At 43.5% G+C, this 14,764-nt stretch overlaps 1 protein-coding gene across 23 annotated transcripts in view; it reads left to right on the top strand.

Moving 5' to 3' along the window:
* The window catches only part of FOXP1 (forkhead box P1), a 384,733-nt gene that overhangs the window by 201,727 nt on the left and 168,242 nt on the right, over positions 1–14,764 (top strand). For 6 of the 23 annotated variants that reach the window (XM_027894563.1, XM_027894558.1, XM_027894562.1 and 3 more), the window contains exon 1: positions 6,343–6,636. The exons of 6 other annotated variants lie outside the window; for them this stretch is intronic. The gene's annotated coding sequence lies outside the window, so the exon portion shown is untranslated. 11 more of the 23 variants (XM_027894540.1, XM_027894541.1, XM_027894542.1 and 8 more) reach the window with 7 other exon arrangements.

Here is a 14,764-nt window from a genome sequence, read left to right as displayed (position 1 = left end):
TAAGTCTTCGGCGGTTGCATGTTTGACATGGTTTTGTTATCCTAGATGTTATGTTATGATCTGGCACACAGAGAATTAATTCCTTTATCAGCTCTATTTCCTTTACAGTTGTTCGTTTAATTGAGCTCCTCTGTGTATTTTACAAAACAAGATGCATTCATTACAACTTGCAGACCTCAGATAGTATTGTAACATGTTTCAGAAAAATAGCACTTTTGTAGATAGTTGTGGAAGTTGGGTGTTTAGTTTATTTTTCAGATGATGGGAGGAAGCAGTAGCAGAATTCTTGCATGCATAATCAGTCAGAACTTTCCAGAAGCTCTTTATTCTAGTTATTTTCTTTTAAAGCTGTGTTTACTCTAAGAATTCGGCTGAGGCAGTTGAAATATGTGGCTGCAGTGTAGAACAAAATACACTGTATGTTTTGTTACTCTCCTTGTTCTGCTTTGACTTGTACAAACAGTTTTAATCCAGAGGAAGAGATCATACGGTCTGTGACTGCGGTATCGTACAATCCAGTTTAGGGTGCAAATTACCCTCTTACGGCACATCCTGACACTGAATAGTCTTTTCTTGAATAGACTGTAAATAGAGAGAGTGTATCCTAAGCTCTTTCACAAGCCTGAGGAGCAGGAAGCCACATGCCTTAGCTCTTCAGTGTTCGGGAGCCAGCACATCTGTGGGACCACGCACCTGCATGTGGCTGGAGATGTTCAAATACTGTCTTCAGTGCACACTTTGGATGTTAAACACACGCTGCTGGTTGTAAACGGCCCCCACATGCTACCGAGGATTCAGCACCACAAAGGCCACTTCCTGAAACGCAGAGCAGCCTCTGCCAAACTTGGCAGTGATGGACCCTTCCAGTGCATGGCTGAACAGCCCTTTTTGGAGAGGTCATGGGGCCATGGTGCTGTCTTTTGAGAGGCTCTCTGTCCCACTGGCATCATGCATGGAAAAGTTACGTGCAGCCACAGGAGCACTCACAGTTGCCCGCTGTCATAGGTCAAGGCAAGCTGGAGAGGCTTATTTGGTGTCTGGTAACTCCACTCTGCTGTTGAACCCTCTCTCCCAGCTATCTCTGATGGTGGCTTAGAGGTGGGCATTGCTCTTCAGCCATGTGTGAATGCAGAAGGATATCAGGAGCTTGGCTTCCCGCATCCTGACTCGAAAGTAGGCATGTGTGCTTTTTCTGGTGAGTTAGAAACAAATCGGTTTCGAGAGAGCTTTTTTAGGGACTTTTCTCAGGCACAGGATGAAATTTTGAGTGGAAAAAATTCACACTTCCCCCCCCCCCCGCCCCATTGGGCCAGTGTGATGAGGACCAACTGTATTTTTGGGCGCTTGGGATCCATGTGCGTGGCTGTTGAGGAACATGTGCGGTATGTACACATCTCCTGCACAGAAATGTGGTGGGGTGGGATCCTTGCTCTGGACCCAGACTGGAGCTGTTCCTGGTAAAGAAAACAACAAGGCAAAACTGGGAGGACAGCACCTCTTCTGTCCCATCTGAATGACGTGGAACTGGCATGTTGGGTGCTTCAATAGCACGTGTGTGTGTGTGTGTGTGCATAAGCTTTCACACCAGTGTGCACGGGCACATGGTTGGTTTCCCTGCTCCATTGTGCTGCCCTGGCTGTAATCTGAGAGACATAGCCCTTGGACAGGGCAAGGCAGGGAGACCATCTGTGTTTCCACAAAAGCTTAGCTAAGTGCATTTTTCATATTGTGTTATGGGCCTGATTCTTGTGGGGAGTTAGATGCTCTCAGTTGTGGGCACTCAGCATTTTTGCAAGTCACCCTGCTCAGAAGTTGGTGGTTACTTTTTTTTTTTTTTTTTTTGAATGGGAAAAAGCATTTTTCTGTTTGCTTCTCCATAAACTGAAACCACTAAAGAACCCTTGCTTAGTTTTCCACACAGAAGCACACACTGATGGAAGCACGAGAGGGACTGCATGTCTTGGAAGGCTTGAAGTGTGTGAAAACAAGGAGTCCTAATGAAAAGGGTTTTGCAACTTAATTGTAGTGGGTGTGCCTTTGTTTGTGCAAAGAAATGAAAGTGCTGGAGGCCGAAGTGCTTTCTTTATCCTCAGAACAGTGAGCAGTACAAACTTCCCTGTCCAGTTCTGCCAAGGTGCCTGAGAGACCTGCAAGTCCCTGCAAGGCTTTGGCTCTCTGCTCACAGGGACCCATCCCATGGACTTGGAGCCTTGAGCCGTCTGTCCTCACAGAAATATTGTGTTTTGCATGATGGACCTTTCTTGGTCTCCAAAGTGCCCTTCTTATAAGGTGTTTTGCTCACCTCACAGACTCACTGCGTTTGGGGTAGTCAGCTGGTCCTTTGCAGTGGTTTTGAGATTCATGACTTGCCCTCTGGATGGATCTGCACATCTCCATGTAGCCGAGATTAGACCTGTTGAAGGCAAAGGGCTTGTTCCTCCTGCACACTGCCTTGAAACCCTTTGGAGTAGTTGGTGAATCCCTTCAAATCTGGTGCCTGGGGGGCCGAACTCCCTGCTGCCTTTCTGCTTCAGCCGCCTCAGCTACCCCGTGCCCCACAGAAACGCGATCCATTTTAAATAGATGCTGTTTGCAGCATCTTGGACTTGCTGTGTGAGGATGAGAAATGTTAACATAAATTCTTTAAATAACATCTAGTAGTGTTGAATGCACAGAATTATAAAACATTTTTATATTCTGAGACTCATTTGCATCTTCACATTAAAAACTGTGGTTTTCTTCTCAGGGAATGGTTGCGAGATCTGATTTGTTTTGAAATCAAAGCTAAATTTGTGTTCTTGCTTTCCTCTTTGCCCTTCATTTGACAAATTTTTCTTGTTCTATAAATACAGAATTGTAAACAAGGGCTAATCCTTAGCAACAACCTGGAAAGTTAACATTTCTCTCCAGCTCCTATTATAATTAATTCAGACACTCTGAATATGATGTGATTTACACATAATATTCCTAAGGCCAGGAGGTACTAATATCTTGTTAGAGAACTGAGGAAAAGAACACGCTTTTGTGTGTGCCATATAACATAATTGCAGTGCATTTTCTTTCATGAGAAGATGTTTAAAGATGCTTTTTACTCAGCATTTGAAAAATGAAAGGCTTCTGCTTCTGCATTTGGCTGAAATAGTCTTAAATGTGTTTTCCCTCCTGCAGCAGTCAACATTGTCAAAACATTTTGCGAAGTACATTTTAATAATATGGGTTAGGACCATCATTATATTAATTTAATTCTCTGTGTAGGTAAATTCGTAAGATGCTTCCACTTTGTCATAAAAGTTTTTCACAGTAAACATCATCTGTTTTCCCTGTGCAAAAAAAAAAAAGGAAAGAGATGATCTAGTCAATGAAAGGATAAATCCCTTGCGTGAAAACCATGAAAATATAGCTTGAGCAGTCTTTCTCTCATGGTCCATCGTTTTATTTTATTTAATTTTTCATTTAATTTTGTTTCGTTCTGTTTATATTTGTTCAGGGAGTGTTTTTGTAGTGTTAATCTGTGTAAGCCACATGCAGTTGAAAACTGCAACTCCCAAAAGGCTGTGATTAAAACATTATGGATGTGGCAAACCACAAATGCAAAAGGAAGTTTACATTTAGATTTTCTTCATAAAATATTTTATTCAAGTTTTGTAATACCTTGGTATCGTGGTCAGCGTTGCCATAAAAATTCTGTGTTATATGGAATGATACAATCTGTGAAGCATTTCCCATTATGTAGACACCATGTCTTTAAATTATAGCAATTTCTTAAGATTTTAAAGCAAAATGAGCTCTTAGAAGTGTGATTAATAGCAGGGAATGAGGCTAACACTGGGTCATCAGTGGCACTCCATTACAAAAAAGGTTGGACTAATAAAAGCATCCATCTATTTGACCAATAAAGCATTTGAATGATATGCTTATAGTTTTTATCATAGCATAGTTACTTTGTACTGAATAAACTGTGATTTTACGTGCTGGAAAAGGAGCGTGGAACAGGCAGCGCGGCTGAGGTGAGAGCAGTTGCCTCAAGTAGGGAAATATCAGGACTTTTATGTGAAGCTTGATGTTTTCAGAAGCCTTCAGGTTGCGGTGTCTAAATTTTTGAAGCTGCTGTGAAATATCTAAATCCTCCGTGACCTGTGCCTGCCTGCCCACAGTCGTTCGGTGAGGCTGGCCCTCGCTGTCCTGCAGGGAGGGGAGAAAGGAGGGTATTGTGTGCAATCATTAATTCAGAGTTAAGTCCCCAGCAGCCCCAGACATCAGAAATACTCTGCTGCAGCACAGGAAATGGGGCAGCACTTCTGTTTTCCTGGTGTGCGGACGCCAGCCCCGTCCTCGAGTCGCACCTTTCATCCTGCCTGCTATTATGCTGTCAACCTGATGTATTAAAAAAAAAATAGGCGGTTGCCTGAACAATACTGCATTTGGGTTTTATTTAAATACCTGCCTTATTAGTAGCTTGTACTGATTTCGTGGTTTTGAACCGGGTTTTTCTTACTACAACAAAAGGCTAAATATTTTCTGAGGAAGAAAACGGAGGTTCTTGGCCAGCTGTGGATGTCCAGGATTGTGCTGTGAAAAAAAAAGTACCAAATATTCTAAAACTTGAGAAAAAATGATGAGGGGGGAGGCTTCTGGCCATCATGCTGTTTGCACATGAAATGGCAAGGGAGGGGAGATTAGTGCCAGGGCCAGCTGTGACCTTGGATGCTTCGTGGATTCGAAACAGGGATGATTTTTCTACAGTGTGTGGCAATGGTGCTGGTGCTCATCAGTGGTGAACCAGGGAGGGGCCATGGTGCAGCTGGGAGAAGAAAGGACCCGTGGTATAGCCCACAACTACATCCTCTAACCCCACCCGACTAGTACAACATCTTAAAGGGCTTACTTTACATAGGAGAGGGATGAAGAGACTTCTGGAGGTCACACTCAGGGATTGTGTAAGGGAAGGAATGTAACCCAGAGCCCTGGATTAACCTTCACAGATAGGACCATCCGTCTTCCCTCCGCGTGCTTCGGATCTTTCCCAAAATCCATGTTCAGGATAGAGAGACTACAGAAACCTTCCTGGAGGAATGTTGCAGTAGGCAGCATCTTGAGTGGTAGAAGGGATGAGAGATGGGGAAGGAAAAGCTTTGTGGAAGGTGGCAAACGCAGGGAATTTTGGCGTCCTGAGCACCTTGAGGACTAATGTCACGGTGCCTTGGGGCCAAGAGAGGGATGTTGAGTGGGGGCTCGTTGGGGGCCAGAGGTTTTGCTTGTGAGAAGACATCCATGAGCCTTCTGGCCCCCTTGGGTTAACAAAAAGGAACTGGGATCTCTACAGAGATCAGAGAATGGTGATGGGAGGCAGAAGCAAAGGAGTTGAGGATGGGAGGGAAAAAGGAGGAGCTGGCATGGCCATGGGTGTATGTGTAAACCACACGTGTCCATGGTTGTGTTGGGCAGGTTCTGTTGTGTTCAAAGCTGTTGTTTTGCTTGTTTGTTCTAGGAGTGAAATGAAAATTTTGCACCCCACCTTTTGCAGTTGTTGGTTGTTGTTGTTTTTTTGGTTGGGGTTTTTTTGTTAGTTTTTTTTTTTTTTTTTTTGAATGCAAATAGATCTTTCACATCACTGGTTTGGCCGGTAAATCTTGTTTTGTGAAACACTTTCAAGTGTTTTCAACTCCTTTCTTTCCCCTTTATCAGAACAGATGCACAGCTCTCTATTTTTCCCCTCTGCCTGTTGTTTTGAGGTTGCACAGCAAGACTGCAAAGGCTTTTTTGTTTGTTGTTGTTGAAGGGGAGGAAAAAACCCTCGATCCACAGAAGAGTTAACAGGATTTCACTTGATCTGCTCGTTTATGCAATGAGTAATGCGAGGTTGGTAACAGCAAATTGTTGTTTATAAGCAAACATGGCACTGTGTAAACAAGAAGGCCTGGTCCCCAACTGGTTTGATTTCATGGTGGTCAGCAGCTGATGCATGTAACGTACAACCTTTCTGCTTCTCGAAATGTCAGAAGAATGACTATTTGTTTGTCTTGAGTTCTTCCCAGCTGTTTACTCTGTAATGCATTTGCCTCAACCTTGATTCCCTAAGAGTGGCCCCTTTCTCCTCCCTGCTCTGTTTACATTAGTCCTGCCCCGAGTGTCACCTATGAAATCTGTTGATTATTCCACCTGGTTAATGTTAAATTGCTCTTGCAAGATGATGTGTTTGTTCATAAACACAAATGCTGGGCCCCTTGTTTACTGTACCCATGGCAGCAATCAGTTATTAAACAAATATTGCTTTGTTTGCGGGTGTGAGCAGCAGTTTATCCTGCAAGGTCTGGAAAAAAACCTTTAAATGCTGGGATTTTGATAAAGGAGAAAAAGGGGAGCTTGTCCCTGGAATGTGGCTGAAACTCACTTTGGTTTGCTTTGCTTATCTTTAACTTGGGTGAAGGGGCTAGAAAGATTAGCAAGTTGTTTGGTTTTTCCAAGAGATTTCCTTAGTGTAATGATATCTATCCAGTTGTTTGCTTTTTTCAGAAGGGAGAGAGCACTCCTGCAAGACGACTAGCACAGCGGTAGACGGCTGATGGCTAGAAAATCCTGCATGGAGCAAACAAGGAGGTAGAAGGTCTAGGACAAAGATATAGGGCTATGAACCAGGTAATCACCCCAAAAGTACAGCCTTGCGTTCTGTTGTCAGCGTTTGGTCGGGGGCTTTTTGGTTTCCCTCTTTTCTCACGCCGGATTTTAATTGATGCGTGTGCCCTCGATGGAGTTGGAAAAGGCAAAGCTTTCACTTTTATTTCTGAGGAGATCTGAAGAAAATGTGTTTTAGAAGCAGAGCCGTTTGAATGGAGAGAAAATACCAAATTTAAAAACGCGCTCTGTCGCTCCTCCTCCTGCAAGTGAGATGACAGAGCTGCTTTTCTTCTTTTTATAACTGGAAAACTGCGTTTACATCTGCTAATTTCTCTATGCTGCCTGTTTGTTCTTTGGTTTCTGGGAGTCCTAATTAGAGAGAGCCATCCTGGTAGTTGTTGCTCTTGGGTTGTTTTGAAAACGAGCAAGAAAAACTCGCTCACACCATCTTTGTTTTTCAGAATTATTGTTTGTTATTGTTTCTGAAGGGGGATTGGATTTCAAATGCCAGAATTTCAAATGCCAGGCAGGACCTGTTATCACTAACAGTAAATTGTTAGGGCTATGCACACAAAAGGAGTAAACTGTCTTTGAGTGACCTTGAGAAAGAAATGTTAACTTGAAGGTGGTGTCTGTTCCTGTATATGTGAGTTTATTTGTTAAAATATGAAGGTGTTGTCTGTTCCTTTATATGTGAATTCATTTGTTAAAAATATCTTGAATATACATTTATAAAAAGCTTTTGAAGGATAACATTTAATAATTGTCCGTCTCATCCCTTGGAAAAGCAAGCAACAAAATGTGCATAAAAATGTGATCTATTGTATTCCCTAGTTCACACCAGTGATCCAAACATACTGTTCGTTTGGGCTGCTGGAGCAGTGTTGGGGCTGGAGGGGAGCGGGAGGTACCTGGAGTGTGTAAGTGGACAAGCTGGTCGTTAATTGACTCGTGTTACTGCGATGAATCAAACCTCCTCTGCCTTGGACTAAGTGAAAATAGTGAAGTGAAAATGGTATTGTGCAGAATTATTAGAGTTGCACCTGGCTTTGAGGTGGTTTTTGACTTCTGGAGGCTGCTAGACAGTTCAGATATGCTTTAATGGAGATGTGCGTGCAGGGTGGGAGTCTTAATTCATCTACAGCCAACACTTGGTACGAAGTTTGGTATCATCTTGTTGCAGCAAAGCTGCTTCTATCTGGCATAAACTGACTATATTTACTAAATGCAACTTTGGTCTTTTATTTGCTTGAATGCTCACCTGTTTTTCTGCGAGACAGACTGCAGGAGTTTATGTTGCAAGCTCGGAGCAGTGTGCATACAAACAAAAAAGTCGTGGCTGTGAGAACAGCTCTGCAGTTTCTGTTCCTGTTCTGCACAGAGCAGTGGGGAGCCCCGCACGCTCTGTGATGCCCGGGCTGGGATGAGCAGGTGGGTACCTCCCTGGGGACACCAACTATGGGGCCGGCACCGAGGCAGCTCTGCAGCCTCTCTCACCATGGTGCAGTTGAGTCCTCCCCTCTGGAGGAGCCCTTTCTCTAGTGCCATGGTGCTCGTGTCCATGCAGTAGCTGAGTCATATGGCACAATGAATTACGGCTGCTGGTTGGGTTTGTTTTTTTTTTTTTTTTTTTTGCTGTTTGCCATTCCTTTCCTTCCAAATAAACGATGATCCCAGTGATGGTTAGGATGATTTCTGTCAAGCTCATGGCTGAAAGACAGGCCTCCCCGAGAGAGAGGAAGGAACCTCACTCTGCCGATGATGGTATGTAAATGATTACATCATATTTGCCAGTCGCTTGGAAGTGGCCCAGCTCTGGAGCTGTTATGCAGCTATGGCATGAGGTTCATGCTGAATATGGATTTAATAGCTGTCAAGCTGAGAGGCATAGATTGAGATAGAGCTGGCTTTGCAAAGGGGGTTTGTTTATCCAAGGTGAGACTGGAAGTTACTTGTGTGCCTGTGTAAAATTAAGGCAGAATGCAAAGATCTGGTGTGGATACAGTTGAGTTTTCCATCGTCTGCCTAACGCTTTGGGTCTTACATCGTGGAAAGGAGCGAGACCTGTTGTCTTCACAGCTTGGTATGTTTTTGTGCTCTAGTTTTTCATAGGGACCGACTCTGTCTCTTTTGAGTTGAGCATATGGCAGCCTTTTAATGTCTGATTCAATTAATTCTTCTTGGATTTGCTTGATCTCTGTTGTTACTGTTTGTGGTCAGCAACACGCTCAGCAGAGGAGATTTCCATAGGGGTAACTGCACTGAATGGTGCTCTGAGACGTTTAAGTTGTTTGACCATGATTTCACAATAAGTCAGTGTGGCACAAGTGGGATTAGGCTCCTGATTCTCCTTCCCTTCTCCTCACCACAGCTGTCTTAAATTTCAGCTCCTGCAGAGCATCAGTCAGCCTTTCACTGAGATACCTCCAAATGATTTCAGGTTGCTGTGGCCCTGGCAATACACGCTGGTGCTGGAAAGAAGGAACCCAGGGCAGTGTGAGCCACGTTCACCAACAGGGAAAAAAGGTTGTGCCATTGTATATAGTTAAATAAAGTTGTGGCGGCCTGCATCTAGACAGGAATGGGTGAAGCTGCTGTTCAGGGGACTTGGGAGTGGCAAGGGGACTTGGGAGTGGCAAGGGGACTTGGGAGTGGCAAGGGGACTTAAACCCTGCTAATAAACCAGGCTGGTCACCGTCATGACCCACAGGGAGGAGGGAAGGCAACTCATGTCCTTCTCCCATTGGCCAAGGTGATGTGCTCAAGCACTTTTGGAAAGCACTGGCTCATCACTCACTGATTTTAGTTACAGCCTCACACTTTATCCACCTTGTCCATTTCTTACCTCCCTCTGCATCATCAAGTAGCTCTCCCCCAGCACTGGGAGGGCAAGTAGCCCTGTGTAAAGCGGGTGCCAAGGCTGTGGATCAGCCCTCAGGGATGCTCCAAGAACTGTGTGATTTGTTTCCTTTCCCCAGGGAGGCTCAGCACATCACCTCTGCGATGTGCTCAACCTCCAGTGACACGCGGCCTGGGACGAATCCAGCCGAGGTGAGAGTGCAAGGGCTGTGCCTGTGTCAGGAGGCAGAGCCAAGGATGCACTGTGGATAATCCCGTTTCCTCTGGACCCTTTATTTCCTAAGCACTAAATGAAATTTCAGATTTTAGATACGTCTAGACATATACAGTGCACGATAAAGTTGATAATACATTAATCATTTTTAACAACAGGTAATATGCATAATTTATGGTGTTACAGTGCTATCTTTTTTGATATTTATGATGGATAATGCTCAGTTTTTGCCCTCATATTACTGCTTTAAATTATACCACAAGAAAATTAATGAGAAAGTAGATTTATGGGTTTCATTTGTTTGTCAATTCGGAAATTAATTGGGTGTTAATTTTAGCCGTCCCTCATCAGACCAGGTCTTTAGTATGTGTGCATTACTTTGCATTCATTGAAGCCTACCTCCCATTTACTGTGGGTCACTAGCTTTGCATACATTAAAATAGCCCTCAGGCTCATTCTCTTGATTACTTTTTGAACTGCCATGCATTAGAAAATTTACGCCTTTCTGTTATAATTATGAAAATTCTCTATTGGAAGATGGTGCTTGCATAACAGCAAGTGTACAGTCGTGCTCGGCGACGTAAGATCATATAGCAAATCCCAATACGTTTTTGTTCTAATCCTAGAAAATAGCACTCTCGACAATCTTTGTTGTGTGAGTTTCATCCTTTGAAATTTCAAGGATCCATTTTAATGCATTGAATTACCTCTTTAAGCTGAGGAAATATCAAAGGATTTCACCTCGTCGCTGTCTCTTTGTTTCCTCTTTCCACACATCCCGTGCGCGTTCCTCCCTTGCCTTGCTCCAGGTTTGCGTCTCCTCCTCCAAACGCCGCTGTCAGACGTGACTCAGCATCGCTTTTCAGGACAGCCGAGCCTGATTCGCTCTGTTCCTTACTATTTTGGTTGATTCTTAAATATGATCCTTAATTGCACTTTGAATCCCCTTCTCCTTTCTCCTACTCGTGCACAATTCAGCAACCACCAGTAGTGTGTAGGCGAGTGGCCTTCAAAGGGGTAAGCATGAAGTTTTATCCAAAAAGTACCCTAATGTACTGACAGTTGATCTATAGTTAGTTAGTACATAATTATACCTAAAATACACCCTGTCAGCAGGATAAATGACGGCTACTGAAAACTCTAAAAGCATGACGGGTGTTCACCCATCTGCAATGACGAGAGCGGAGGGGTTTGTAAGTTGAGAAAGGCTGGTGAGTTCAGCATGATCTGATTTACTTAAATCGTGCCATATGTTGGGATGGCTCTTTCTAATAGTCGTGCTAACCACAAACACCGGCAGGGAGAAGTCATCTGGTCCACCTGGCTAGTTTGGACTCCCCTCCCCGGCGTTATTTCTGCGCTTAGCATGGTGGCAGCCCTTGAGCTGCTCGTGTGAAGCTGGCTGATTCACAGTTAATTGTGACATGGTGTAATTTAGTAAATGAGCAGCTGAACATCTGTACGCCTTCCCCCATGGCACATCAAAGCCTTACCTTACACAAGGCTTTTAATTTCCACTAGTGAATCCTTTTTCTTTTACTGAACTCATGGATGGCGGGATGGTGCTGCTGGCTGCCTCGCCGACCTAGGCACGGGGTGTCAGCTGGAGGAGATGGGTGCTTCAGCATCGCCTGGGGGACATCAGAACATGTTCCTGGAAAAATTCGGGAGTGGTGGCGGGATGCGGAGCCTGAGGGGCTTTCCCTGGCAGGGCACTTGCTCCAAAGATACCGGGACTAAAAGAGACCACCTGTGAGCTGGGCAGGGGTCTCCTGGCAAAGGTTGTGGTCCTTGTTGCTGATCCCAAGCAGTGGTGGGAGTGCCAGGCTGGTCCTGCAGTACCTTTGTCCCTGTGCTGGGGGCAAGCAGCAGCTTTGCTTGTGCTCTGTGTTGCCTCGCTGGTCACACTCCGGAACACACTTCATTTTCAAGAGGTAAAATCCTGTCTTTGCAGCGTTGTGTTGCGGTGGAATGCTTCCAAACATTGCTTGTTTGGTGCTTTATTTTTTTTAGATTTTTTTTCTGTTTGTTTGTTTGTTTGTTTGTGTTTTGGTTTGTTTTTTTAGTTGCACAGAGAAGTGCTCTAAAGTTAGTCCTGAGCCTGTTTTGGGGAACTGCTTGTAACAAATAGGTAAACCATTTTATTATAGACCATGCACGTATGGATGCTATGCCTGCCTGAGAATTTCAGGCTAGATTTTGTGATTTGATTGCTCACTTAAAACTGGTTTTACCATTAGGTCTTCTGCCTATAAATGTAGAAATACATTTTATAAATCTGTGTTGTGTTCAATTTACATGTCCTTTCATGGCTGGGCCAAGTTCTTTAAGGGCATTTATTCTGCTTCATATAAATAATTGATCAGCCAAGTTAATTTACTTCTGCCTGACTTGGTCAAACTTAATTAACTGCCCTGGAATAAAGACTGAACTTTTTGTTAGCTTAGAGTCTTTCACAAATGTGGCAAAGAAGTGTTGTTTTATGACGACATTTTTGCTCTAGCACTGGTCCCAGGGGACAGAAATGCTGAATGATCTTTATGTGTGTGTATATATATATATTTGTAAACACCTCCAAATACTAAGAGCTGAAATAAAATCATCAGCCTCGGAAGAAACTTTGAAACATGCCAGCTACATTGTGAATCTGTAGTAGGTTGAGTCTGGAAGCATATTAAAACAGAGATGTTAAGGCCCAGAGGACCCCGGGGATAGTGTTTTAAAGGTGATGAGATGCTTAAAGGTATAGATTGATGCTTATTCAGGAGTGTTAAAATTGTCTCACCAGATACCTCCGTGTAGGGTGAGGCATCTAAAGACATCTGAGTATCAGCCCCTTAGTCTTTCAGACTTGCAGTGGGTCCTTATTCTGACAGGTGCTTCAGTCAGTAAATCCTCCCTCATGCTGACATTAAACAATGCTGCTTAGTCTTTAGAAACTATACTGGTAGAAGAATTGCAGAAATGGCACACTTCAGCGCCCACCTCCTGCCTACTGATCTCCATGCTTAACCTCGCTCATCTTAATAGTCCAGTGGAGCTGAGATGTGTATCTGCAGCATCTGGTCTTTGCAGCATTGTGGACTTTATGGACTTGGATTTAATGGATTAGCACAGAACCTTATCAAAATTAGGATTTCTTTAGGTTCTGCTTTTTCTCTCAAACACAGCAGCACTGGAGTACTCAGATAATTTTGATTCAGACAAAGTTAACATCTGGCCTATGTTTTCTCAATTTTGACCATTCCATTAAGAGATGGATGTGCTCTTTTGACATTAAATTTCTTCAGTCAGAACATGGTCTCCTGCCTGTCATGGAAGCATTTGTAGAGTACTGTATCTCCTATAATAAATGGTTATGCATAACAGCTTCTCCAGCACTATTTTGGTTATTTGGGGTTGTATTTAGAACAGAATCACAGTCTGTGATACTGGACCTGGAGCTTCAGTTCAGTTCCCGCAGAACAATCACGTTGCATCAAGTCAGCCTTGCTTTGCTTTTTTCTTTCACGATTTTGAATGACAAACTTCAGTAATAGGCTCCTGTAAGGCCATCTCCGCTGTGCTGGGAAGAGACAATTATCTGAGCCATCCTCGGTGTACGATCACCTCAGCTCATTTAGGTGCGCTCAAAAAGACAAATAATAATCATTCTTGCAGAAAGCTCTCGCAGGTTGATTTTCATGACATGACACTTAATGATCAAACCAAACTGTGATTATTTATGTCAACTCACATTTGACTGCAGCGAAGGAATAAACAGTTTTATCTTTTCCCCTTGAATTTTCTGTTTTCTATCAGAGGTATTCTAGCAAAGGGCTTGTGTTTTTGTACATGCATCTAGCTGAAGTTATATGGAAGTTGACCGCTTGTAAATGTGTTTTTTTTTAAGGCAAAATTTGCTCAGAGATGTTCACTTCTGCTTGTAAAATTATATTTTGCAAGTTCAAACATGGTCTCTTGGCAAACTCAGTTTCCAGCCTTATTTCTTTGGTAGCTGCTGCTCTGTAGGGTGGTCACAACCAGTGGAGGGGCCAGGGCCAGCCCTGTGCAGCTGCTAAAATAGGGCATGAAATTTGTCATGGAAAAGGTTTTCAGGAACTGTGATCTTTTTATGACCAAATACAATAAATAATCCATCTTCTTCTTAGTCCCATTGGTAGGAAAAATGGTAGCAATTTCTACTGGTTTTCTTTCTTTTCAGGAGCATTTTTGCAGTTCTAGAGACAGTAAATAATTTCTTGATGAGTTTGGTTGTGAATTATTTTCTGTGTCCTGGAGATATTTTGCTCAGAAGGGCAAGCCAAACAGTTGTGATCAGGCAGTGATGGATCTGCTCCTCAGTGGTGCACATTCTTCTTGCTGCTGTCAGAAGCACCTCGGAGCCTTGCAGGTGCTTTCTCTGACTCTCCTGGTAGTTTATCCACGTTCTTGCTTCCAGTTTGTTGCATCAGAAGCGTTGGAAAATGAGATGTGCTTCTTTACTGTTCTGGCACATTGGTTTTAGCATCTCTTTCCGCCACAGGGTCTGCTGGAGGCATCTTCCACCAGTTCTTTAGTGTGTCCTTCCTCCGTTGGCTTTGGTCTATGAGGTGGGCACATGCACCCACCATAATTGTGGTGCATCAAGACAGTCAAAGACATGAGTCTCTGGGTTTAACCTGCTAAACGGTCTTTCCTGGTGGTCGTCCTTCTCCTCATTACCTGCTGAGTTAAATTAACATAGTGCTCCATTTTCTGTAGTTGAGACTTGACCTCAAATTTGGGTGGAAACTGAAAATTATTACATCAGTTCTTTCTTCTTGATTTATCTCTGGTTAAAAGAGGTATGTCCTTTTTAGTAGTGTAGCATATAAAAATTGCATGGTGTACCCTTGAGTGACTTGAGAGCTGTCTGGAGACTCTCACTCCTCTCTCTTCTTCAGAAGCAACCTGTGCCATGCAGTGGCTGCCTGGTGTATGGTGTATAATCCAGCCTTGCCTGTTAGATGTAAACACTTATTTAGACCTTACCGTGCTTGTGGGCTTTTCTTACAGTGCTGAAAATGAAAAACACACCATGTTCATTCTGTGTTG

The sequence above is a fragment of the Empidonax traillii genome, unplaced genomic scaffold, assembly GCF_003031625.1.
Source record: "Empidonax traillii isolate 1590-97213 ecotype Southwest subspecies unplaced genomic scaffold, ASM303162v1 scaffold433:size1479616, whole genome shotgun sequence".
Classification (NCBI taxonomy): Eukaryota; Metazoa; Chordata; class Aves; order Passeriformes; family Tyrannidae; genus Empidonax; species Empidonax traillii.
Note: the sequence above shows the minus strand (reverse complement) of the source record. Positions and strands in the feature narration are given on the sequence as shown.